Source organism: Taudactylus pleione, unplaced genomic scaffold (genome assembly GCF_031769625.1).
Source record: "Taudactylus pleione unplaced genomic scaffold, aTauple2 ptg000212l, whole genome shotgun sequence".
Lineage (NCBI taxonomy): Eukaryota > Metazoa > Chordata > Amphibia > Anura > Myobatrachidae > Taudactylus > Taudactylus pleione.
In genome coordinates this window covers 8,902,819-8,929,550 of record NW_028284614.1, presented here as the reverse complement: position 1 = coordinate 8,929,550, position 26,732 = coordinate 8,902,819, and the positions used below count along the sequence as shown (strand labels likewise).

The 26,732-nt window shown below is 46.4% G+C and overlaps 1 protein-coding gene across 3 annotated transcripts in view; it reads left to right on the top strand.

Moving 5' to 3' along the window:
* The window catches only part of PRR5 (proline rich 5), a 161,199-nt gene that overhangs the window by 46,440 nt on the left and 88,027 nt on the right, over positions 1-26,732 (top strand). For all 3 annotated transcript variants that reach the window (XM_088478309.1, XM_088478306.1, XM_088478304.1), the window contains exon 2: positions 13,954-14,071. The gene's annotated coding sequence lies outside the window, so the exon portion shown is untranslated. The remainder of the gene's footprint in view (positions 1-13,953; positions 14,072-26,732) is intronic.

The window sequence follows — 26,732 nt, the reverse complement described above, 5'->3', positions numbered from 1 at the left end:
TTTTTTAGAACGGCCTCCTGGCCGCTCGCATAGCTGTGGGTGACCACCCACAGCTATAGCGAGCGGCCATGATGATGGTCACGATGGTCAAGGCCATCGCACTTGCGACGAGACCCTTGTGGTAGGGTCTCGTGGCCGCAAGCCCCAGAGAGCTTTCGGCTCTAACAGAGCCGGAAGCTCTCCACTGACATCACTTGTGATGTCAGTGGGGCCGCCCCCAAACAACAGGCGTTTCTCATGGGAGCGCCTCTGGTTTGGGCAGCCACCCCCCTGGACCGCCCACCAAAGGTGGCGAGCTGTCACTCAACATCGACAGCTCGCCCCCTTTGGTGCGAGACGCAGAGCGACGGAGTGCCCGACGCTATCTTGGTCTCGCGCATGCGCACTGGCCTACCATCGACCCGGTTGTGAGCGCACAGCGCTTGCGACCGGGTCTGAATCAGGCCCAGAGTGAAAAGTGATAAGGTGCCAGCCAATCAGCTCCTAACTGTCATTTTTCAAATACAGCCTGTGAGATGACAATTGGGAGTGATTGGCTGGCACCTTATCTCATTTCACTCTGTCTCCTAACACTGCTTAGTAAATAGACCCCTAAGGGGGAGAGTTAATAAAGCTTGGAGAGAGCTAAAATTGGAGATAAATAGCACCAACCAATCAGCTCCTGTCATGTTTCAAACACAGCCTGTAAAGTGACAGTTAGGACCTGATTGATTGGTACTATTTATCTCCCATTTGATCTCTCTCCAAGCTTTATGAAATCTCCCCCTCAGTGCCACCTGAAAGATAGGGTGAATGGCGTCTTATCGGCTAACCTGCCATTTTGATTCCGCAGCGAAGTTTTTGAGGGCAGAATGAAGGCGTATTGACTAGAATCACCAGCCTTTGCCCACATTTTACTGTGAAGTACAGCAATGCATTGTTTCGCTCCTTCATGTAATCCTAGGAATATAAATGATCACTGGCCAGTTACTATGTCAATCAAAGGTTTACATTCCCTGATTGGCTGGTTTTGCTTTAAATAATATAGTATAAAGCACCTCTTTCTAGGGATGGCCATCGGTGGTTCAACCGTCGATGGTGCCATCACTTGTTAACATAGATGGCATGAAACTATCGACAGGAAACCATCAATGGTTTGCATCCATTGATGGACATTCCTGCTGTTGGCAGGCTGCGGGCCGCAGGTGGGCAGGGCTATCCACCATGCTTCCTGTGCAGAGGAATAAATGGAAGAGGTAGAACCATCGGCCATCAGTTGATAGCCATCGATGATCAGTGGCCATCCCTATTGTGAAGCCATGATGAAAATGTGCTGCGTACCGAGGTCGTATCGAACATCAGAGTTCGGTGATGTATGGCATTGAGCATTTGCTGCTGGTACAATACAGTAGCGTAATAACCTAGTCCATTTACTAATCCTTGGATGGAGTCAAAGTGAACAGAAATAAAGTACCAGTAAATCAGCTCCTAACTGTCATGTCACAGGCTGTGTTTGAAATATGACAGTTAGGAGCTGGTTGGCTGGTACTTTATCTCCATCCAAGGCTTAGTAAATAGACCCCTGAGTACCATACTCCCCAGTCCGCCTGCTGTACTGGATGAGAATAAATGAGGAAGATACTATGGGCCTGATGTGTTTGCTGAGCGTGTCTTGAGTGTATTTGCACCACACATGCTCCGTAATTGCAAGTATGGGCGATTCCAACCCAATGTATACTTGTGACCGTAAAGGCCTAACTGGGCTGTAACAGCGTTTTTGACATTGCCGCCGATGAGATAGTGTGTAACGACATATGTTCTGGCCAAGCATAGGCTGGCACAAGAGTGCACTGATAATGATGACTATTTGCAGAACATGGGTGCAGATGGGAAGCAGGCGCACTGCAAGTTCCGCACAGCTTTGCAGACAATGCGGGAGCGCACATGGACGATAACCGCCCGGCTGCATCAGGGCCTATAGATAAACGTGTAGCGAGCCTAGATTAGAGGGGTACATCGGGAATCAGGATATGAGAAGATATTATCAGAGAGTTAACAACTTGCAGTTGCCATGGGAACCAGACACCGCAGCAAAACATTAATTTAACAAAATATACATAATCGCAATCATGGGGAGGAGCAAGACTGATTTATGTTAGCATGTTTACCTGGGATGAATTAAATCTGGGGTTCAGAAATTGCGTATCTTGATCTCAGAGGAATATATGAATAAGGAGAGTATATAGGCCCTCATTCAGAGGCGGTCGCAAGAAGCGAGCGCTCTCTCTGAATGAGGGCGGCCACTTCACGTTTCAAGTGCGGCCTCCTGGTCGCTAGCTAAGCTGTGGGTTACCACCCACAGCTTTGGCGACCGACCAGGTTGATGGTCGCGATGGTCAAGACCATCGCGTCCATCAGGGCTTGCGACGAGACCCTAAAGTTGGGTCTCGGCAACCGCAAGCCCCAGGGAGCTTCCTGCTCTGATCGAGCAGGAAGCTCCCCACTGACATCACTGCTGATGTCAGTGCGGCCGCCCACAAAACGGCAGGCGTTCCGTTAGGAACGCCTCCATTTGTGTAGCCACACCCCCCCCACACCCGCCTACAAAACGGGGCGAGTTGTCGATCAACATCGACAGCCGCCCCTTTTGTAGTGAGCTCCGGTGCGAGAGAATTTCTCTCTCGCTCCGGGGCTTGCGCAAGCGCAGCGCGCGCAGGGCCTTAACATCGACCCGGTTGCGAGCGCTCAGCGCTTGCGACCGGGTCTGAATGAGGGCCATAGACTTTAGTGACTGGGAGGCGGTCTATATACACTCCCAATATAATTTAGTTTGAGAAGTAATAGAAAGGTAAGTCCCATAATATGCAGAGTTAGTGCTAGAAATTTTTTCAATATAAAGAGACTTTTTATTTTATGCGATTGCAGGATTATTGCACATGCTGTGAATCTTAAAGCATTTTGCTATATTATAAGCACGTTACAGGGTGTTAGAAGGTTATTGATTCCACAGGCTGGGCTGTTATTACAGGAGGGAAAGATAAATAACTGGATACTGACATTTTGGTCCTGATTCTGCGACGCTAGTTATGTGGTCGAAGTTTTTACCCGCTTCCAGCAATCGGAAGTCCTATGCGAACATCCGCTGAGTCGTAACACATATACGCGACCGCACCGCCACCGTCCCCAGCTCGTGAGTGCAGCCGTCAACTCTAGTAGCAGCACTTACACCTGCTGAGGATGCAACTGAAAGTGTCGTGTAGTCTGCATACGCTTAGCTCAGAACAGGACGCATCTCTGCCCAGTTGCCTCCCAGTAGCGTCCGTTCAGCCGTCGGTGACAAGCGACTGAGATGCCTCCCATTCAGAATCGCTCGCAACTCCTCCAAGTTGGGTATATAGGCCATATAAGTTGCATATATATATAGGCCATGACGTATCTGCAGTTTGCTACAAATCGAAAGACGTGGCTGTACTCAGAAGTGCGTCTAAAGGCCCCCATACATCAGAGATTGATTGCAGCAATGGTGCAATTTGCAATCGATTGTATATAAAAATCTTTCCCTTTTTTCAATCGATTGCAGATTGCCACAATCGATTGAAAAAGGGAAAGATTTTTATACACAATCGCTTGCAAATTGCACGATTGCTGCAATCAATCTCTGATGTATGGGGGCCATGACTAAAGGTGCCCACACACATAGAGATTTTTTTTCCCGATCTGGCCGATTCCAACACATTGGAACGACAGATCGGGTAAAAAATCTTGAGTCCCCACTTACGATCACGATGCAAAGCGCGCCCCCGCAGGTCGCACATCACATCTTCAGATCTGCCTTGCAGTACGCCAGATCTGACAATCTAGGACACAATGCACTATATAAAAGTCTGGTTGCAGGAGATCGTATGAAGATTGGACAGCATATCGTGTACATATCGTGTGCTGATCGTGTGCTGATCGTATGCTGAGCTGCCGGGGAGAATTTCAAGGGAAATGGGGCACATCGTCGGATCGTAAGTATATCGTTATGTGTGTGGGCACCCTCAGGGTCAGGCCACTATGTACAGTATATAGGTGTCGTTCACAGATAAGGGATCCTTTTAATTTGAGCAATATTATTTTTGTTTCAACTTTTTTTTACCGCTACGATTTGCACAAGTGCTGGTCACTTTCACATGTTTTTACGTTTCATAAGGGCACTTTAATTGAGGAAAAATTAAGACAAGTCCGCGGCGCTCTTAGCGTTAGCTGCGGGTTTGAAGGTTAGGATTAGGGAGTCTAGCGGGGTTAGGGTTAGGTTTGGGGGGTAGATTAGGTTTAGGCAACCCTGGGGGGGAGAGTTACGGTTAGGCACCCCCCGGGAGGGTTAGGGAGCGGTAAGAGGGGGTTAGGGTTAGGCACCCCCGTGGGAAGGTTAGGGAGCGGTAAGAGGGGGTTAGGGTTAGGCACTAGGAGGGAGGTTAGGGTTAGGCACCCCCCCCCGGGAGGGTTAGGCTTAGGGAGCGGTAAGAGGGAGTTAGGGTTAGGCACTAGGAGGGAGGTTAGGGTTAGGCACCCCCCCGGGAGGGTTAGGCTTAGGAAGCGGTAAGAGGGGGTTAGGGATAGGCACCCCCGTGGGGAGGTTAGGGTTAGGCACTAGGAGGGAGGTTAGGGTTAGGCACCCCCGTGGGGAGGTTAGGGTTAGGTACTAGGGGGGAGGTTAGGGTTAGGCACCCCCGGAGGACGGTTAGGCACTAGGGGGGAGGTTAGGGTTAGGCACCCCCGGAGGACGGTTAGGCACTAGGAGGGAGGTTAGGGTTAGGCACCCCCGGAGGATGGTTAGGCACTAGGGGGGAGGTTAGGGTTAGGCAGCACTAAGGGAGGGTTAGGGGGGGGGGACAGTGGAGGGTTAGGGTACTTACCTGCCCCAGTCGGGATCTTCATCCTCTCGGGCATCCGCTGTCTGTATTTCAATCCCATTCCAACCACTCCAGTCCCCTCGCCCCCTCTGTCCCGCTCACTCCATCCGGATCTCCCCGCAGCTCTGTGACGTCTGCCCTAGCTCAGTCCTGCATCCCCTTTACCACCGTTTGCCAGGCCCTCTCTCTGTGGTACGTGCATGTTGGAGACAGGACAGAACTTACACAATTATTATGTAAATTTCCCTTTGCGGTAATTCCTAAGAGCTATGGATCCAGTATCAGATTAATGCAAGTTTACAATGTTCAGCATTCTCCTAGTTCCACGTAGTGTTATTCCGGAACGCCCCTAAAAAATCTCACCCTTCTGTGAAAACTAGGTGTATTAATACTTTATGACTTCATGTGCTATCTGCACCATACTATGCAAACCCCTTCCCCCCTGTAAACGCCCCATGGTACTCTGTTGCAGATACCCAGACCCGCATGCTGTATAAATCATTTCCTTGGTGAGAAAAATGTGGTCATAAAAAACTTTTAAATACTGAAATCACACCATACAAATTGCAGTAATCTGTACAAATTGAGGGGCCTATTCATTAAACGTAAAACTTCTCTGGAGATAATTAGCTTTAGAACTCTCATGGAGTTCTAGCTAATTATAGGTGGAATTCATCATTCCACCTCTCCATAAGTATCTATTCCGAAAAGCTGTCATTTTTGCGATGACAGCTTTTCGGGAAATAGATACTTTTCCCTGCCTACACTACCTTATCGCATCTGGAAACAGTGCTGCGCATGCGCTGTTACATCTGTAAAACCAGCGCATGCGCAGCACTGCCTACAGATGCGTTAAGTTTCGTACCCCCCCCCCCCCGATCCCCCCCCCACCTGTGCTAAGTGGCTACATGAATACCAAAATAAAGTTATTTAAGGAAAATGTCCTTAAAAACGTTATTTTAGTGTTGATGAATAGGCCCCTGAATGCTGTATTCTCAACGGCACCACCTATTGGTCAAAATGTTGGGGTGTTTTTTTTGACTGTTGCACCATTTTAAAGTTGCCTAATTTTGGTGCTTAACATGAGTTTTATATACATTTAATTTTGCTGAAAAAATAAAAACCAAGGACGCTGCTGTTTCCAAGAGATGCTTTCCAAAGTACTGACAGATATTTATTTATTTTCTGTGATGTCCTGGGAATGGTCCTTGGCTGGAATTTTTTGGGCTACCTTGCTTCTCGGACGTGAACCCCTTAATGTTAGGGACGCCGCTATATAGAGGAGCCTTGACGATTGGCCTGGCGCTTATTCATATATTTGCAAATGTGTGTAACTAATACCTCTGAATCTCTATTATCATGTAGGATTTAAGTATTTTTGTTGATTTTGCTACAGTGTGCTGGAGGGCAAATCCCTTTTTTCTGTGTTCAGTGTAAACCCTGCCCTTTACAAGCACCTTTGCTAAGTCATTAAGCTGATATGAGCAACCACCATATTTTTTGTTTGCAGATATTTATTAATGTTGAGTTTAAATAGAAATATGCAGAGAATTATCTTTAAACAAATCTCTACCAAGGGGTGTATTTTGAATAAATTTTCATAGTCCCTTCAGTTTTCTTCTGTATATTCATCTTTTAGTGGGTCTGTCGGTCCTCTGTCTGTGTTCAGCATGCAACTATGGTTATTTTTCCTATAATTGTGGTTTGTAAATTCTGCGCGAAATTTAATCTTACAAGATAAACGTCTGGCTGAACTAGAACGTCTAGTCTATCGCCCTCTGTGCAGCTGCTGTAACTTGTTCCTGAGCTATTATTAGTCTATATTACTTTCTTTCATTTACAAACCCGACTTGCATCCTTCCGGTTATTTCTGTAAATGTAATATCAAAACCCTTTGGTGGGACAGCTGTGGAGATGTTTGACTCATCTTGGTATTCAGGTGAAGCTCGTCTGAATCTAGTCTATAAATACTGTACATCGGCGTTTGTATACAATTGCTTAGGGAGGGCCACCCAAAGGTTTTTATATGAAATTAGTCATCCAGAGTTTTCCCAATCTTCAGGATATGACAAAGAAAGCCACTATGCTCTGTATTCAGCAAATATACTGTACATGCAGACTTTAGGGGATGTCTACTGATAGGTGACTTTAATTCATTAGCTTTACAGCAACCTCTATTTGCATGCATGGATTTGTCTGCACGTTTCAGCAAAACATTTACATAATCAGGCAAGAGAGCTTTATTGAATGCAGCAATTCAGCAAAGCGTATATTAGAACACAGGTTCTCAAACTCGGTCCTCAGGACCCCAAACAGTGCATGTTTTCCAGGTCTCCTCATAGAATCGCAAGTGAAATAAATAGCTCCACCTGTGGATCTTTTAAAATGTGTCAGTGAGTAATGAATACACCTGTGCACCTGCAGGGTGACCTGGAAAATGTGACCTGTGTGGGGTCCTGAGGACCGAATTTGAAAACCCGTGTACTAGAAATACAGGCTGAAAATGTACACTAGTAGTTCCCATTTTTGTCAGGACTGCTCTGATTATTGGACACAGAAAGGGACCTGACTTACAGTTTGGGGGGCTCAAGAGAATGGTTTAACTTGTAATTGTTTTAAATTTTAAAATGTTGGTGGGGGTGGAACACAAAACTTTTTGTAAAGGCTGCTTGTGTCAGTCTCCTGGGGACCTGGAGAGAAATAAAGAGAAGTTTCCCTTAGCAACCAATCAGATGTCATTTTATAGACTGTGCTAGATACATGACAGTTATGGCTGGTACACACTAGACCACAGGTTCTCAAACTCAGTCCTCAGGACCCCAAACAGTGCATATTTTCCAGGTCTCCTCACAGAATCACAAGTAAATAATTAGCTCCACCAGTGGATCTTTTAATATGTGTCAGTGAGTAATGACTACACCTGTGCACCTGCTGGGTGACCTATGAAATGTAACCTGTGTGGGGTCCTGAGGACAGAGGGCCTGATTCAGAGCCGCTCGTAAGCAGCCGCTCGCTTGCTCCGAGCGATGTTCGCACATCTGCGCATGCGTATGGGTCGTAATGCGCATGCGCCAACCAGTCATTGTGGTCGGAAATCGTGCGCTCGCAAAACAGCGAGGGGCTGCTAATTTGAGGGACAGAATGAGGCGTTTGTGGGTGGTAACAGGGGAAGGTGCTTGAAAATGGGGAGTGGAGATCCGAACGCAGGCGTGCCTAACGGTCAAAATGGGCGTTTAATGGGTGTGCATAATTAACAAAGCAGCGTCATCGACCACGTCACTTGGTTGTCTTTTAGCCTGAACTGCTCGCAGTGATTGCAGGAAGTAAAACCTACCACAAGCACTGCGAGCAGTTCAGACGCCTTTCGATGTACTTGATTAATCTAATAAATATAATAAGCAGAGTGGTCCGCGCTCCAGGTACTAGTGGGTGAGTGTGATGGATGTGCGGGGGAGGGGAGGGGGGGGTTTGGCCAGGGGCAAAAAATGAGGGATACAGTGGTGCTGCACGTGGAACAGGAGTACCGGATCCTGTTGAATATGCTGAGGGAAGGAGGTACACGTGCGCTCCTAGGTGTGTATGTGTGTGGAGGGGGAATATGGAGTGGGGGGGGGAAAGGGGGAGCGATTGGGGAGGGGGGGTTGGGGGGGTTTGTGGGGGTGAGGTGTGTCAGTGTGTGACTGCAGTGTAGGTTGGTATAAGGTGTGCAAATGATGAGCCAGACACTGCAAAATGAATCCAACCTGTTTATTGGTGAGGCACAATGCTCCCCAGGTGGTTCCGTGAGTGGGGTTGGGGATGGATAGGTGGTTCCATTTGATCCTGGTCAGGGAGTTGGTGGACCCTTTTAGGGGGCTCCTTGCCGTGCGGCCCTTACTTCTGCACGTCCCCTTTGCTGGACCTATGGTCTCAGTCTTAGTGGACCAGGATGTGTGTGTTGCCAAGGAAGTCCCGTACAGTGACAGTGGCAGCGTCCCGCACTGGTCGTAATGTTACCTACCGGTAGGTGTGCTGTCCCTGGTAGGTGCACAGTTGGTATGTTCTCCGGTGTAAGTCCGGTGGTTGATGGCACCCTGCGAGCCCGCAGGGTGTTAACCGGATGGGCGCCCGTCACTGCTCCGAGGGTTGGGATGATGCGGCGGCCCGCGTTGTAGTTCTGTCCCACCTGATCGTGATGATCTCCAATGGTGTGGTGATGCAGCAATAGTGTGCGGGGGGTATGTATTCTCCAACGCGTTTCGGCCTGAAGCCTTCATCAAGGAGTGCAATCTAATAAATAGCGGAGATGACGTATGATGCGAACGGCCAGGGGGCGTCTTTACAAAATAGCGAGCGCATGTTTCGTTCACTCGCTCAGACATAGAGGCATCAGCAGACCGCAAAGAGCGAGCGCTCAATTTAAATAGCCGGCCCCTTTTTCTGAACGACCATTCGCAAATAGCGTCCAGCTCTGAATCAGGCCCCGAGTTTGAGAACCACTGCTGTAGACTATAGAATCACTTTAGAGAGAATATTTCATGAATAATTTGATGAATATTTTATGAACGGAGTATATAAATAGATATTAGATATATATCACAGGTTCTCAAACTCGGTCCTCAGGACCCCAAACACTGCATGTTCTCCCATCTCCTCACAGAATCACAAGATTAATAATTAGCTCCACCTGTGAATCTTTTAAAATGTGTCAGTGAGTAATGACTACACCTGTGCAACTGCTGGGTGACCTGCAAAACGCGACCTGTGTGGGGTCCTGAGGACCGAGTTTGAGAACCACTGCACTAGACACGGGTGTAGCATGTGGCCATGGTGCCCGGAGCATGTGTGGTCTCCCTCGCAACCCCCTCCCCCCGTGTGCCAGGTGCTAGGTAGAGGGCATATCCAGCATGTACCTCCTCACACATATCCGTCCCACATACACAGCTCTTCTCTCTTACTCAGCTCACCTCATCTTACACAGCCCCCCCTCACATACACAGTGCTCCCCCTCACTCAGATCATCTCCCCCTCACTCGAAAACACCCCCACAGCTCTCCCCCTCCCTCAGCTCTCCTCCCTCACACAGCTTTCCACACTCACTCAGCCAGCCCCTCACACACACAGCTTTCCACACTCACTCAGCCAGCCTCTCACATACACAGCTTTCCACACTCACTCAGCCAGCCCCTCACACACACAGCTTTCCACACTCACTCAGCCAGCCCCTCACACACACAGCTTTCCACACTCACTCAGCCAGCCCCTCACACACACAGCTTTCCCCACTCACTCAGCCAGCCCCTCACACACAGCTTTCCACACTCACTCAGCCAGCCCCTCACACACACAGCTTTCCACACTCACTCAGCCAGCCCCTCACACACACAGCTTTCCCCACTTACTCAGCCAGCCCCTCACACACACAGTTTTCCACACTCACTCAGCCAGCCCCTCACACACACAGCTTTCCCCACTCACTCAGCCAGCCCCTCACACACACAGCTTTCCACACTCACTCAGCCAGCCCCTCACACACACAGCTTTCCACACTCACTCAGCCAGCCCCTCACACACACAGCTTTCCACACTCACTCAGCCAGCCCCTCACACACACAGCTTTCCCCACTCAGTCAGCCAGCCCCTCACACACACAGCTTTCCCCACTTACTCAGCCAGCCCCTCACACACACAGCTTTCCACACTCACTCAGCCAGCCCCTCACACACACAGCTTTCCCCACTCACTCAGCCAGCCCCTCACACACACAGCTTTCCACACTCACTCAGCCAGCCCCTCACACACACAGCTTTCCACACTCACTCAGCCAGCCCCTCACACACACAGCTTTCCACACTCACTCAGCCAGCCCCTCACACACACAGCTTTCCACATTTACTCAGCCAGCCCCTCACACACACACAGCTTTCCATATTTACTGAGATCCCTCCACACAGCTCTCTCCCTCCTTATTCAGATCCCCTCCCTTCATACACACACAGATCCCCACCCCCTCACAAAGATCTCTCCTCCTCACACACTCATACAGCTCTTCCCCTTAACATTGCTTCCGTTCCCTCCCTTCACGCACACAGTAGCCCACCTTACTCAGATCTCCTCCCCCCTCTTACTTTTGCAGGGCGCTGGGGATCAGGCATCAGACGGGGGGTGGATCACCTGCCACTAAGCAGAGCCTGAAACACATAAAAGATCAATGCCTCCATACTAGGGGTGTGGTGATCTCCGGCACCATGGATGGAGCAGGCGTCTGGAGCAGGAGCCCCACTGGAACCACCCTTGCTACTCCCCTGACTAGACAATGTCTAGTGTATACCAACCTCGTTAGTGACGGGACGGCGGGGGCCATGCTGCATGCGGCAGCATGGCCCCCTATAACGATGCCGCCTGTAGGACCCGCATGCAGGTCTGACCGGCGATGTTGCTGACGGAGCGCGGGAGCACGCATCGTCAGCGACATAGCTGGTACACACTGGCCGATGTGCCCGATATGTCGCTCTGATCGGCTGTGTACCCGGCTTTAGACGCTGATTTTTTGTTTTGGGCAACTTCTCCACTTTATCACTCTCCAAGACTTGATACATCTCCTCCAGAGAGCTTTATCCAGTGGCTAAAGGCCCGTATACACTGGACGATGTGTGCACGGGGCGATGTTGCTAGCGGCAGGCCTGGCAGGGGTGCCAGCATTGTTAAGTGCATCCACACTTCGCTAACGATATCCCCAGATTGAGCTGCATGAACAGCCGACTGGGGATATCGTCAACAACCAGCGGGATCACGCATCGTTCGTCGGTGAGTGCACACACACTGGACGATATGAACGATATATCGTTCAACGTTATCGCTCATGGGGAATGGGATTGAAATACCGGCAGCTGTTCAGCAATGTGATCTGGGCATGACAGTAACGCACATGATCGCATTGCGAAATGTGATCATATCACATGCATTGAGAGGGGCTCTGAAAGGAAACTATCCCTGCGATGTGCCCGGAGTGCTCCCGGTGCTCCTGCGCATGCGCGGTCCCACTGACTGCACATGCACGGGCACCATTGACGTGGAAGGGTTCCGGAGGAACCCTCTCCCGGCTAATTGCGTGAAGTGTAGCCATAGGCTACACTGGCTAACGCCATCTTCAGATGGCGTTATCTGCTTGGGCCAATATCCGAAATGCACCGCATTCTGGATGTTGGTAAATCTGGCAGCATCGCACCCCCCATAGAAACCTATGGGGGATGTGGTTACCTGCGGGAATGGATAGATCACAGCAGCTATCGGAGGTTCCTGCTACATTCTCTTCTTCATACATCTAGGGGAAACCTAATATTTGCGGCGTCTCAGTGATGTCATTAATTGCTTTTGAACTTATAGGCTGCACTTGTATAAATATGGCTGATCCCACAAAATGGTTGCCTCCACTGTGTGAGTAGACATCTATGAAGGGGGAAAGGTAATGGTAATGAATACTTGTATCTAGTACTGTGACAAATTGGTTGTACCTACTGGCTTTCATTACTATCTACTTCATGACTGTGGGGGAGATTTACCAAATTGCGAAAAGAGATAAAATATCAACCAATCAACTTCTGTCATTTTACAGGCTGTGTTAGAGAAATGACAGAAGTTGATTGGTTGTACTTTATCTTTCTCCGAAGTTTGATAAATCTCCCCCAATGCGTCTTAAGAGCTCAGCTACGTCCTGAAAAATGTGGCACCGTCCTGCAGGTGGAGCTCTTACCATTAAAACAAGTTTAGGAGCCTATTTATTAAGCCTCTCCCCCATGTAAATTCAATTACAGTTTCTGCATGATTTAATATCACTGGTATTTGATAAAAAAAACCACAACGCAGGAGATGTCGCCTGCGCTCAGCTAAGTAACGGAGGTCACTACAGTTCACTTAGGTTTTTTTTTCTTTATGGGAACTGCAGTCTTCTCCAGTTTTTCAATCTGTAGAAAGCAAACTTTTCGGAGCTTGTTGCCCCCAATTGCTGCCATTGTAGCCTAAAGAGAGAGATACAGAGAAATGCTCTGATCTCTTTCTGGTAGATTACACTTGCACATCCGATCTGCTTCTAATGGTCCTGTAAATGGGTTGGGTACGGGTTGCCGGTCCTTGGGATACTGGTGGTCAGAATCCTACACGTGACGGAAGGTATCCTAACCCTAAACCTAACCCTCCTCGCTGCAGCCTAAACCTAACCCTCCACCCCTCAGCCTAAACCTAACTCCCCACCCCTCAGCCTAAACCTAACCCCCCTCCACCCCACAGCCTAAACCTAATTCCTCTCCCCCCCCACAGCCTAAACCTAACCCCCCCTTTAGTGCCTAGCCCACACCTTAGCCCCACAATATACTGTCGGGAGGCTTGCTCCGGGATTCTGAGTGGTGTTGGGATTCCGACGCTGGCATTCTGATCACCGGCATCCTGATAGCTGGGATTTAAACTACATCCCGCATATATGGCTAGCGCAATTAATAGCAGTAATACATTATATTTATAGAGAAGGGGTCCCAGAGGAAAAAAACTAAAGAACATAATAAGAAATTGTGTGACCAGTCTCCATTAAGATATGGAAAGGAATGACCCCATCATAATGTGACCACGCCCTGAGCATACTGTGACCACGCCCAGGGCATACAGAGACCACGCCCCCCCAAACATAATGTGACCACACCCCATTTCAGAGGCTGTCCTGAATGGCAGCATTGAAATTGGATGTGTATATGTCTAAGCTCTATGCGTCCAGTTGTTTTTCCTTATTAGTTTTGTGATAGACCAATACCAGTTCAGTGACCCCTCTCTGAATTTTTCCAATGAATCTGTTTTTGGAGACAGGACCTCCAGATCTGTACAGAGTGCTTGACGTGAGGCCGTTCTAGTAACCTATAAAAAGGCAACATAAACCCTCTCTTCTTGCTGCTAAAATAGGGACATGTTGTGTAGGCACACGTGTGCTGTGACTGTATATACTTATACATGCTATATAATGCTGAAAAACTGTAGCCGTATATATTAAGATAAAAAGTGGGTAATGCAACTGAAATCCGCTCAGTAATTAATATTTTTAATTTGCCTTTTGCAGATTTTTCCTACAGATCAGATGCGAGTCCTCTGTTCTGTGGGACCCAGCTGTCCTGGCGTTTACGGAGGCGCTGACCTACTGTAAATCCCCTGATTTGCCATCCTGCTGACCTCAGAAGGTAGGTTCATTTCCATGTAGCACATATATAAATTAGAATTTCAAACAACAACAATATTTTTATTATTTTTTTTTTTTAATGAAATTGTGTTTGATTACTCACCATCAATTCCAATTGTCAGGGGTCCAGGGCTATAGATTAGGCTCAAGATGCAGCTGTGTTGTGATCAGTGTTTCATAACTTTGTGCTGGTTCATAACATGCATACAGCTGTGTCCTCATACTTCTGTCCTTTTGCGATGCATCGCATGCAAAATGCAATGTCTGATGCATCCTGCCCAATATCTCCATCCACTTTATCTTCCTCCAAGGCTTAGTACATAGACCCGCTGACCTATCTGACAATTGGTAAGTGTATACACTATCCAATCATCTGCCCGATGTTCTGGGCTTGACCGCTCAACTGGGCGGGCAGTTAACTTTGCCCGCCCAGTTAAGCTGTCTCTCACCGTCGGGTCCCTGCAGCTTGTGTATGGGCGATCGGCGGGTCGCCCGTACACACCAGCAGATGCACCGATATATCTTTCCAATATATTGGCCATCGGCTGTGCTGCACAGTCTGTGAACGACGTCTTTCACAGACATATCTGCACTACATACCCGACGATGCATTATAGATATATCGCCCGTTCAGTGGAATCTATCAGTGTGTAACCAAGGTGCGCATCCACTACCCGACAATGAAGGACTGCACGATTACGATATCATTATTGTGCATTCATTCATTGTATTGTGCAGTGCCCACACTGAACGAAATGTCGTTCAGTGCAGGCACCCTCCCACCTCCCCGAACATGCCAAATCTGTCGTTATCGGCAGATTGACCAGTATGTTCGGACGATGATTGATGTCGGAAACTAATCAACATTTTCATGCCCGACTCATGCTCGATTAATGAGCAATTGAATGATATCGATGTCTTTATCATTCAATCGCTCATTTTAAGCCGCAAGTGGATATGCGGCTTAAGACTGAACATAAATAGCTTAAATCCCTGGTGTGGTACAAACAATTAAAACACATGCAAACAATAGAGGCACATACAAACAATAGAGACAACATACAAACAATAGAGGGATACACAAACAATAGAGGCACATACAAACAATAGAGGCACATGCAAACAATAGAGACACATACAAACAATAGAGGCACATGCAAACAATAGAGGCACATACAAACAATAGAGACACATACAAACAATAGAGGCACATACAAACAATAGAGACACATACAAACAATAGAGGCACATGCAAACAATAGAGGCACATACAAACAATAGAGACACATACAAACAATAGAGGCACATACAAACAATAGAGGCACATGCAAACAATAGAGACACATACAAACAATAGAGACAACATACAAACAATAGAGGGATACACAAACAATAGAGGCACACGCAAACAATAGAGGGACATACAAACAATAGAGGCACATACACACAATAGAGACACATACAAACAATAGAGGCACATACAAACAATAGAGACACATACAAACAATAGAGGCACATACAAACAATAGAGACACATACAAACAATAGAGGCACATACAAACAATAGAGGCACATGCAAACAATAGAGACACATACAAACAATAGAGACAACATACAAACAATAGAGGGATACACAAACAATAGAGGCACACGCAAACAATAGAGGCACATACAAACAATAGAGGCACATACAAACAATAGAGACACATACAAACAATAGAGACAATATACAAACAATAGAGGCACATACAAACAATAGAGACACATACAAACAATAGAGGCACATAAAAACAATAGAGGCACATACAAACAATAGAGACACATACAAACAATAGAGACAACATACAAACAATAGAGACACATGCAAACAATAGAGACACATACAAACAATAGAGACACATACAAACAATAGAGGCACATACAAACAATAGAGGCACATGCAAACAATAGAGACACATGCAAACAATAGAGGCACATACAAACAATAGAGACACATACAAACAATAGAGGCACATACAAACAATAGAGGCACATACAAACCATAGAGACACATACAAACCATAGAGACACATACAAACAATAGAGACAACATACAAACAATAGAGGCACATACAAACAATAGAGACAACATACAAACAATAGAGACACATGCAAACAATAGAGACACATGCAAACGATAGAGACACATACAAACAATAGAGACAACATACAAACAACAGAGACACATACAAACCATAGAGACACATACTAACCATAGAGACACATAAAACAATAGAGACAACATACAAACAATAGAGGCACATACAAACAATAGAGACAACATACAAACAATAGAGACACATGCAAACAATAGAGACACATGCAAACAATAGAGGCACATGCAAACAATAGAGACACATACAAACAATAGAGACAACATACAAACAATAGAGACAACATACAAACAATAGAGGCACATACAAACCATAGAGACACATACAAACCATAGAGACACATACAAACAATAGAGACAACATACAAACAATAGAGGCATATACAAACAATAGAGACAACATACAAACAGTAGAGACACATACAAACAATAGAGACACATGCAAACAATAGAGACACATACAAACAATAGAGACAACATGCAAACAATAGAGACACATACAAACCATAGAGACACATACAAACAATAGAGACACATACAAACAATAGAGGCACATGCAAACAATAGAGACACATACAAACAATAGAGACACATACAAACAATAGAGACACATACAAACAATAGAGGCACATACAAACAATAGAGACACATACAAACAATAGAGACACATACAAATCATAGAGACACATACAAACCATTCAGACACATACAAACAATAGAGACACAAACAATAGAGTCATATACAAACAATTGAGGCACATGCAAACAATAGAGGCACATACAAACAATAGAGTCATATACATACAATAGAGGCACATGCAAACAATAGAGGCACATACAAACAATAGAGGCACATACAAACAATAGAGACACATACAAACAATATAGGCACATACAAACAATAGAGTCATATACAAACAATAGAGACAACATACAAACAATAGAGACACATACAAACAATAGAGACAACATACAAACAATAGAGACACATACAAACAATACAGACAACATACAAACAATAGAGACACATACAAACAATAGAGACAACATACAAACAATAGAGACACATACAAACAATAGAGACAACATACAAACAATAGAGACAACATGCAAACAATAGAGACACATGCAAACAATAGAGACACATACAAACAATAGAGGCAACATACAAACAATAGAGACACATACAAACAATAGAGACAACATACAAACAATAGAGACACATACAAACAATAGAGACAACATACAAACAATAGAGACACATACAAACAATAGAGACAACATACAAACAATAGAGACAACATACAAACAATAGAGACAACATGCAAACAATAGAGACACATGCAAATAATAGAGGCACATGCAAACAATAGAGACACATACAAACAATAGAGACACATACAAACAATAGAGACAACATACAAACAATAGAGACACATACAAACAATAGAGACACATACAAACAATAGAAACAACATACAAACAATAGAGACAACATACAAACAATAGAGACAGCATACAAACAATAGAGACAACATACAAGCAATAGAGACACATACAAACAATAGAGACAACATACAAACAATAGAGACACATACAAACAATAGAGACAACATACAAACAATAGAGACAACATACAAACAATAGAGACACATACAAACAATAGAGACAACATACAAACAATAGAGACAACATACAAACAATAGAGACAACATACAAATAATAGAGACAACATACAAACAACAGAGATACATACAAACAATAATAATAAATAAATAATAATAATAAAAAAGCTTGCTAGTTCACTCATATCTTTAGCATTACTGCTTTTCACAGTTCATTGTCACCAACTTGCACAGACCTTTACAAGTGGTACCACTCCTTTAAAAAAGGGAACGGGAAGCCCATGATGTAACAGGCTGACTAATGCAGCTACAGCTGGACTTTGCGGTGGTTCTTGGATTAGCTATTGCTCTCTCTCACAATTGTAGGGTACAAGAGAAAACGTTTTTGCGCCCGCTTTATAGACAGTAATGACCACAGAGAACACAGACCACTTGGTTATCGTTGTGTGCCGTGTAATTGTGAAATCATTTCCCAGATGAATATTACTTCCACAGCACTAAGGCCCTCATTCAGAGCCGGACGCTCTGAGCAGAGCACTCGCTCTGAATGAGGGCCGTCCTCCATAAAAATGGAGCGTCCTCCTGGACGCTCGTATAGCTGTGGGTCACCACCCACAGCCTATACGAGCGTGCAGGTTGATGGTCGCGATGGTCTTGACCATCGCGACCATCGCCACTGCGAGCCGGAGCCTGCGGTTGAGTTTCTCAACCGCAAGGCCCGGAGTGATTTTGGCTTTATCAGAGCCAAAATCACTCCCACTGACGTCACTAGTGATGTCAGTGGGCCGGCTTATGACGGTAGGCGTTCCCTTGGGAACGCCCCCGTCTGGGAGGCACGCCCCCGGCACGCCCACCAAAGGGGGCGTGCTGTCACTCAACATCGACAGCACGCCCCCTTTGATCAGACACTCCGAGCGAAGGATAGTCCTTCGCTCGTAGGGTCTAGCGCATGCGCACGACGGAGCTCCCTCCGTCGTGCGCATGCGCAGTGCGGACCATCGACCCACTTGCGAGCGGACAGCCGCTCGCGAGTGGGTCTGAATGAGGGCCTAAGTCATTAAGTGAAAAAACAGTACATGAAGTGTTACCGTTGTGCCTGAATAACATCCATTATAAACATCTTATATAATAGATCCTAGTGGAAAAAGATTAGAAAAAAAATCTAAATAGTTGTAGTTTATGAGGAATAAACACTCAGAAAAATCATATTTGATATATACTATATCTGCGATGGGCAGCAGGTGGCCCGGGGGCCACGTCCGAGCCTGCGCAGATTTATTGTCAGATCTATTTGTTGATGGGTTGTAACATTTATTTAAAATACTGATATCTTATTATAGATAGGTGTCTCTTTCTTTGATTAAATGTAATTTTTTAGCTTATCACTGCGATTAAGGATAATGGGGCTAATTCTGTTACATGCAATGCTGAACACAGATTCCCGATTATCGGTAATCTGCGCATGTGCAGGACCCGGGTCCTGCGTGATCGCAGGCAGCCCCTGATATGCCTCTGCCTGATTAACAGACGCATTTAAGGGGCAGGGGCGGGGACAGCCAGCGTTTTCCGGGAGTGGCAAAGCCATTGGCTACGTACAGTTTCCTGGCCTCGCAAGCCAGCCAGCCTGAGTAAGCTGAGGTATACTCAGCTGGCCGGTGCCGTCCACGATTGCTAACGATGGTCGCAATGGTTATCCTAGCCTGCGACCTCAGTCGCAGTGCTAGGATCGCAGATGCAGCAGGGGGTGTCAGACACCTATTGCTGCACTTACATATTTGCATATTTGCAAGGACGGAATTGCAAAGCTGCTTGCGTGCAGCTTTGCAATTCCGTCCACTACTGAATCTCCCCCAATGTGCAGCCCTTTGATGCTTAGGGTTCCTGTGAAGAGTATCAGTGGGTATAGTGCTGAGAATTTAGTGGGCTGATAGACCCAGGAATTCCCCATATTTTTAAGTCTGAAAGGGGTATTAGTGACTTCTCCTGACTTGCCCCATCTTCCCCCGTCTCCTGAGCGCATTGCCATATACAGTCAGGTGCATAAATATTGGGACATTGACAGAATTTTCATATTTTGGCCTCTATTCACCACCACAATGGCTTTGAAATGAAACAAACAAGATGTGCTTTAACTGCAGACTTTCAGATTTAATTTGAGGGTAATTACATCCAAATCAGGTGAACGGTGTAGGAATTACAACGGTTTCTATATGTGCCTCCCACTTTTTAAGGGGCCTAAAGTAATGGGACAAACTAAACAATTCTAAATCTAACTTTCACTTTTTAATACTTTGTTGCAAATCCTTTGCAGGCAATTACAGCCTGAAGTCTGGAACGCATAGACATCACCAGACGCTGGGTTTCATCCCTGGTGATGCTCTGCCAGGCCTCTACTGCAAATGTCTTCAGTTCCTGCTTGTTCTTGGGGCAGTTTCCCTTCAGTTTTGTCTTCATCAAGTGAAATGCATGCTTGTTCTTGGGGCAGTTTCCCTTCAGTTTTGTCTTCATCAAGTGAAATGATTCAGGTCAGGGGATTGACTTGGCCATTGCATAACATTCCACTTTTTAGCCTTAAAAAACTCTTTGGTTGCTTTTGCAGTATGCTTCGGGTCATTGTCCATCTGCACTGTGAAGCGCCGTCCAATGAGTTCTGAAGCATTTGACTGACTATGAGCATATAATATTGCCCGAAACACTTCAGAATTCATTCTGCTGCTTTTCTCAGCAGTCACATCATCAATAAATACAAGGGAACCAGTTCCATTGGCAGCCATACATGCCCACGCCATGACACTACCACCACCATGCTTCACTGATGAGGTGGTATGTTTTGGATCATGAGCAGTTCCTTTCCTTCTCCATACTCTTCTCTTCCCATCACTCTGGTACAAGTTGATCTTTGTCTCATCTGTCCATAGGATGTTGTTCCAGAACTGTAATGGCTTTTTTAGATTTTTTGGCAAACTCTAATCTGGTCTTCCTGTTTTTGAGGCTCACCAATGATTTACATCTTGTGGTGAACCCTCTATATTCACTCTTGTGAAGTCTTCTCTTGATTGTTGACTTTGACACATATACACCTACCTCCTGGAGAGTGTTCTTGATTTGGCCAACTGTTGGGGGGTTTTCTTCACCATGGAAATAATTCTTCTGTCATCCACCATAGTTGTTTTCCGTGGTCTTCCGGGTCTTTTGGTGTTGCTGAGCTCTCCTGTGTGTTCTTTTTAAGAATGTTCCAAACAGTTGATTTGGCCACACCTAATGTTTTCGCTATCTCTCTGATGGGTTTGTTTTGATTTTTCAGCCTAATGATGGCTTGCTTCACTGATAGTGACAGCTCTTTGGATCTCATATTGAGAGTCGACAGCAACTGATTCCAAATGCAAATGTCACACCTAGAATCCACTTTAGATCTTTTACCTGCTTAATTGATAATGAAATAATGAGGGAATAGCCCACACCTGTCCATGAAATAGCTTTTGAGTAGATAGTCCCATTACTTTTGGCCCCTTAAAAAGTGGGAGGCACATATAGAAACTGTTGTAATTCCTACACCGTTCACCTGATTTCAGTGGCGTAACTAGGGCAGGGCGAGCGGGGTTCGTGCCCTGGGCGTCATTGGACTGGCGGCCACGGTACCGGCCCGCCCGCCCTAGTTAGACAGTGTAGCGCCGACCGCAATGAGTGCGGTCAGCGCTACACATTTGCACAGGACCGGCGCTAGGCTTCCAGCGCCGGTCCAGTGCTGCACGCCTGAGCCCGTTCCCTCCCCCTGAGCGCTTGCCCAATAGCGCTAGGAGGCGGGCTCAGGCTGTGCATAACACACGCATCGCCGCCAGCGCTGGCGGCGATGCGTGTGTTAAACAGCAGCCAATGAGAGTCAGATAGACTCTCATTGACTGCTGCAGCACCCACTGCAAGAGCCGGACTTCCGTCCGGCTCCTGCAGTGGGTAATGGGACTGACGTCATGACGTCTGTCCCATAATGCTGAGCGCGCCAGCCCGGGCGGACTGGCGGGCGGGAGCGGCATCGCGGACAGGAGCAGGAGCAGCGTGGAATCAGGTAAGTATATTTTTATATATATTTATTTATTTTTTAACCTATCTGCACAACGGGGGAGGGGGGTGGCTACTACTGGGGGGGACCTCTACTGGGGGAGCTGTGGCTACTACTGGGGGCGCCATTTGGGAGGACCTCTATTGGGGGGGGCTACTCTACTGGGGACTACTACTTGGGGGGGGGACTACCACTGGGGGCATTCTAAAAGGGGCCTATTACTAGAGGCACTGCTCTCGGGGGACCACTACTGGGGGCAATAATAGGAAGGGCCACTACAGGGACCACTGGATAGGGGGGGTCACTACTGGGAGCCTGCATCAGGGGGACCACTACTGGGGGCACTGCATGGGAGGGGGGGGCACTATATAAGGGGCTTACTGCTAGGGGCACTGCGGGGACCACTACAGGGGGCACTAGATAGGGGGGATCACTACAGGGTGCCTGCATAAGGGGACCAATACTGGGAAAACTGCATGGGGGGGACTACTGCTGGGGACACTATATAAAAGGGCACTGCATATGGGGGGGACTACTACTGGGGGCACCATATAAAGGGCACTGCATAAGGGGATACCGCTACTGGGCGCACTGCATTGTGGGGACTGCTACTGGGGGCACTGCATAAGGGGGAACACTACGTGGGGCACTGCATTTGGGGGGGCCACTACTGGGGGTACTGAGTAAGGGGAACTAATTGGGGGCTGTATAAGAGGGACCATTACTGGGGATACTGTATAAGGGGCACTACTATGGGCCTGCATGAGAGGGACCACAACTGCATACTGGGGGTACTGTATAAGGGGTACTACTGGGGTTAAGGTGCATATGGATAGGAATGTTCAGTTTGAAAATAAAGGGGTGTGTCATGTTGACACGCCCCATTTCTAAGTGACCACGCCCATTTTTTTGCCGCGCACGCACATCGGGGGGGGGGCTCCCTTTTCAAATTTGCCCTGGGCTCCAAATACCCTAGTTGCACCACTGCCTGATTTGGATGTAATTACCCTCAAATTAAATCTAAAAGTCTGCAGTTAAAGCACATCTTGTTTGTTTCATTTCAAAGCCATTGTGGTGGTGAATAGAGGCCAAAATATGAAAATTCTGTCAATGTCCCAATATTTATGCACCTGACTGTAGCTACATCATTGGGCAGAGATGACCGTGCCGTGTCCTAGGGCGGGCACAACACCAAGCTGCTCTCCGGATACAAATCGGCAAATGCAATAATTAACCCTGCTTGATCATGTACGCACATGGCTGAAAGCGCCACAAGGAAGCTATAATGATTTAGCAATATAGTATATTAATAAAAATCATAGGGAAGGTCATTTGAAGACAACTAAGCATATCTGAAGCTGGACATCTACTTTGAAGAGCACACATCTTTATTATACTCCATCTAATACATGCAAGGAGAAGAATGATTGTTGTTCCCTAGATCAACATCCCAAATGTAAAAAATATAATCTACTTATAGCTTATAATGTCATAGTATTGTTTATACACAACTGCGCATGTGCCGATCACTGACTGCTACAGCGCCCCCTAAACGGCAGCATGATTGACATACTGCAGCTGTGTGGGGGCGGAGCTGCTTGCATTTTCTGGGATTTTCAAGGCCAGTGTCTGCGTCTTCTGATGCAGATTTATCAGCCATTAAGCTTTGGCTTAATTAGGTGGCTGATGTGTCGGTTGCGATGTTGATCCGATGCTGCCTCTTTGGACGCCGGCATCGGATATGAGATGCCGGCAGGAGGCATGTTTTTCCTTCGGATGTCTCCTGCAGGCATTAGCCTATTTTTGCACAGCAGCTGCCATTAACGTGCAACTCTGAATGGAGGCCATCGTTGGTTGGATCCTCACGGTTCTGAAAACTCCGACCGCGGGACTTTAAAGCAGCACACCTAAGAGTCATAGTGCCTGATTCTGAGTGCGACGCTGTGCTGGTATTCGCACAAATGGTCGAAGCTGAAAAAGTCGCACAGTGCATGCGCCCCACCGTGTCCGTGTACAAAGCTGCAGGACCGATTGAGACCTACGGTCTCAGAAATGTGCCGGGTGGTGATTGGGATGATCCTATTCAGATGCATGGAGATGCACTGGTTTATGGGCGTGTCGCTAAAGGAGGTAGCAAACTCAGACGCATAATCGCTCACATTGGAAGCCATACTCATGGGGTAGGTGCAAGTTTCCATGGCGCAAGCGATGGTTGCGTCTATAGCTGGGACGAGCAGTCAGGGTAGGCAGGGGAGGTCATACTCCTGAGATTTTATATAAAAATGATTAGAATAATCATTTTTATAGTTAACACTTACCAGCTTTATGGAGCTCCCTGGGACTGCAGGGAGATGAGAGATGAGGAAGCAACAGCTTAGCGTCGCTTCTGTATAGTCAGATACTGCTTGTAGAGCTGGGGGTGGGGCCACACCATGAGCAGTAAGCTGCACAGAAAGAGAGCTAATAGAGGCATGCCTCTGAGTATGGGTGGGTGCCTGGAGCACTGATGGACACCTTGGATGTGTCATGTGACAAGGAAGTGCACTGCAGTGTTTAGAGATTGAAGCTCACTCAGCTCGGTCAGCAGCAGCAAGAGAAGACACAGTGATGCAGGTAGGAGAATGAATGGACACTGAAGCTTAGTGTAGTGAGGGGAGGGTTACAGTGAGTAGGTGGTGAGACAGGCTCCCAGCACTCAGACCCATCTCAATGTGTGCCTCCCTAGCCATTGACCTCACCGCATGTCACTGGTCTAAAGTTGCACCAAGCGGTTGTCTCAGCCCTTGCACAGTCAGACACACGGTTGTACACCAGGGAAGGGCTTGTAGCTGTATTAGCATAAAGCTGCAGACTGTGACAAAGACATAAACGAATTAGTATTAGCCCCATAGTCCCGATCAGCCGACTCTGCATACGTGGCCTACGAGAAAGTAAATGTGGCTTCCCCCGTGATGTGGATTGATGCCGTTAGATGGATCTTTGGTGGAGCATGGGTCTGCTTGATCCTGATTCTGCTTTATTAAGAATGTTGGGATGTATGAAACAGTGATCTTTCCATCGGAATCAGGGAGATACTGTGGCTCTTCCCGGCCTCCTGCAGGTAGTTGTGGTCTAACAAGAAAGCTGCAGCACAGTAAGTTATGCGAGCTGTCAGCAGAATGGCTGCCTCTAGTAGTCCCGCTTCAGCGCCTTCACTGATTACATGGCAGAAAACTTTCCAATCCAAGAACAATAGTGTCAGGAAAGAAGGGATTTGTTTTTAAATAAAACCTAATAAACTGTTCCTAGCAATTGACCATACACTGTAAATATACTGCAGGGCAATGCAATGCAGCTTGTTAAATTCACCACTGCAGCAATGGCCTGTGTGCATGTACTGTACCTGGTGACTGGTAATCTAATCACCCATAGTCATTTATAGATGTGTGCATGTACTGTACCTGGTGACTGGTAATCTAATCACCCCTAGTCATTTATAGATGTGTGCATGTACTGTACCTGGTGACTGGTAATCTAATCACCCCTAGTCATTTATAGATGTGTGCATGTACTGTACCTGGTGACAGGTATACTAATCACCCCTAGTCATTTATAGATGTGTGCATGTACTGTACCTGGTGACAGGTATACTAATCACCCCTAGTCATTTATAGATGTGTGGATGTACTGTACATGGTGACAGGTATACTAATCACCCCTATTCATTTATAGATGTGTGCATGTACTGTACCTGGTGACAGGTATACTAATCACCCCTAGTCATTTATAGATGTGTGCATGTACTGTACCTGGTGACAGGTATACTAATCACTCCTAGTCATTTATAGATGTGTGGATGTACTGTACATGGTGACAAATGTTCCTACTAAACTGAGTCATTTATAGATGTGTACATGTACTGTACCTGGTGACAGGTAATCTAATCACCCCTAGTCATTTATTAATGTGTGCATGTACTGTACCTGGTGATAGGCATTCTAACAACCCATAGTCATTTATAGATGTGTGCATGTACTGTACCTGGTGACAGGTAATCTAATCACCCCTAGTCATTTATAGATGTGTGCATGTACTGTACCTGGTGACAGGTATACTAATCACCCCTATTCATTTATAGATGTGTGCATGTACTGTACCTGGTGACAGGTAATCTAATCACCCCTAGTCATTTATTAATGTGTGCATGTACTGTACCTGGTGACAGGTAATCTAATCACCCCTAGTCATTTATTAATGTGTGCATGTACTGTACCTGGTGACAGGTAATCTAATCACCCATAGTCATTTATAGATGTGTGCATGTACTGTACCAGGTGACAGGTATACTAATCACCCCTATTCATTTATAGATGTGTGCATGTACTGTACCTGGTGACAGGTATACTAATCACCCCTAGTCATTTATAGATGTGTGGATGTACTGTACATGGTGACAGGTATTCTAGCCACCCATAGTCATTTATAGATGTGTGCATGTACTGTACCTGGTGACAGGTATACTAATCACCCATAGTCATTTATAGATGTGTACATGTACTGTACCTGGTGACAGGTAATCTAATCACCCCTAGTCATTTATTAATGTGTGCATGTACTGTACCTGGTGACAGGTAATCTAATCACCCCTAGTCATTTATTAATGTGTGCATGTACTGTACCTGGTGACAGGTAATCTAATCACCCATAGTCATTTATAGATGTGTGCATGTACTGTACCAGGTGACAGGTATACTAATCACCCCTATTCATTTATAGATGTGTGCATGTACTGTACCTGGTGACAGGTATACTAATCACCCCTAGTCATTTATAGATGTGTGGATGTACT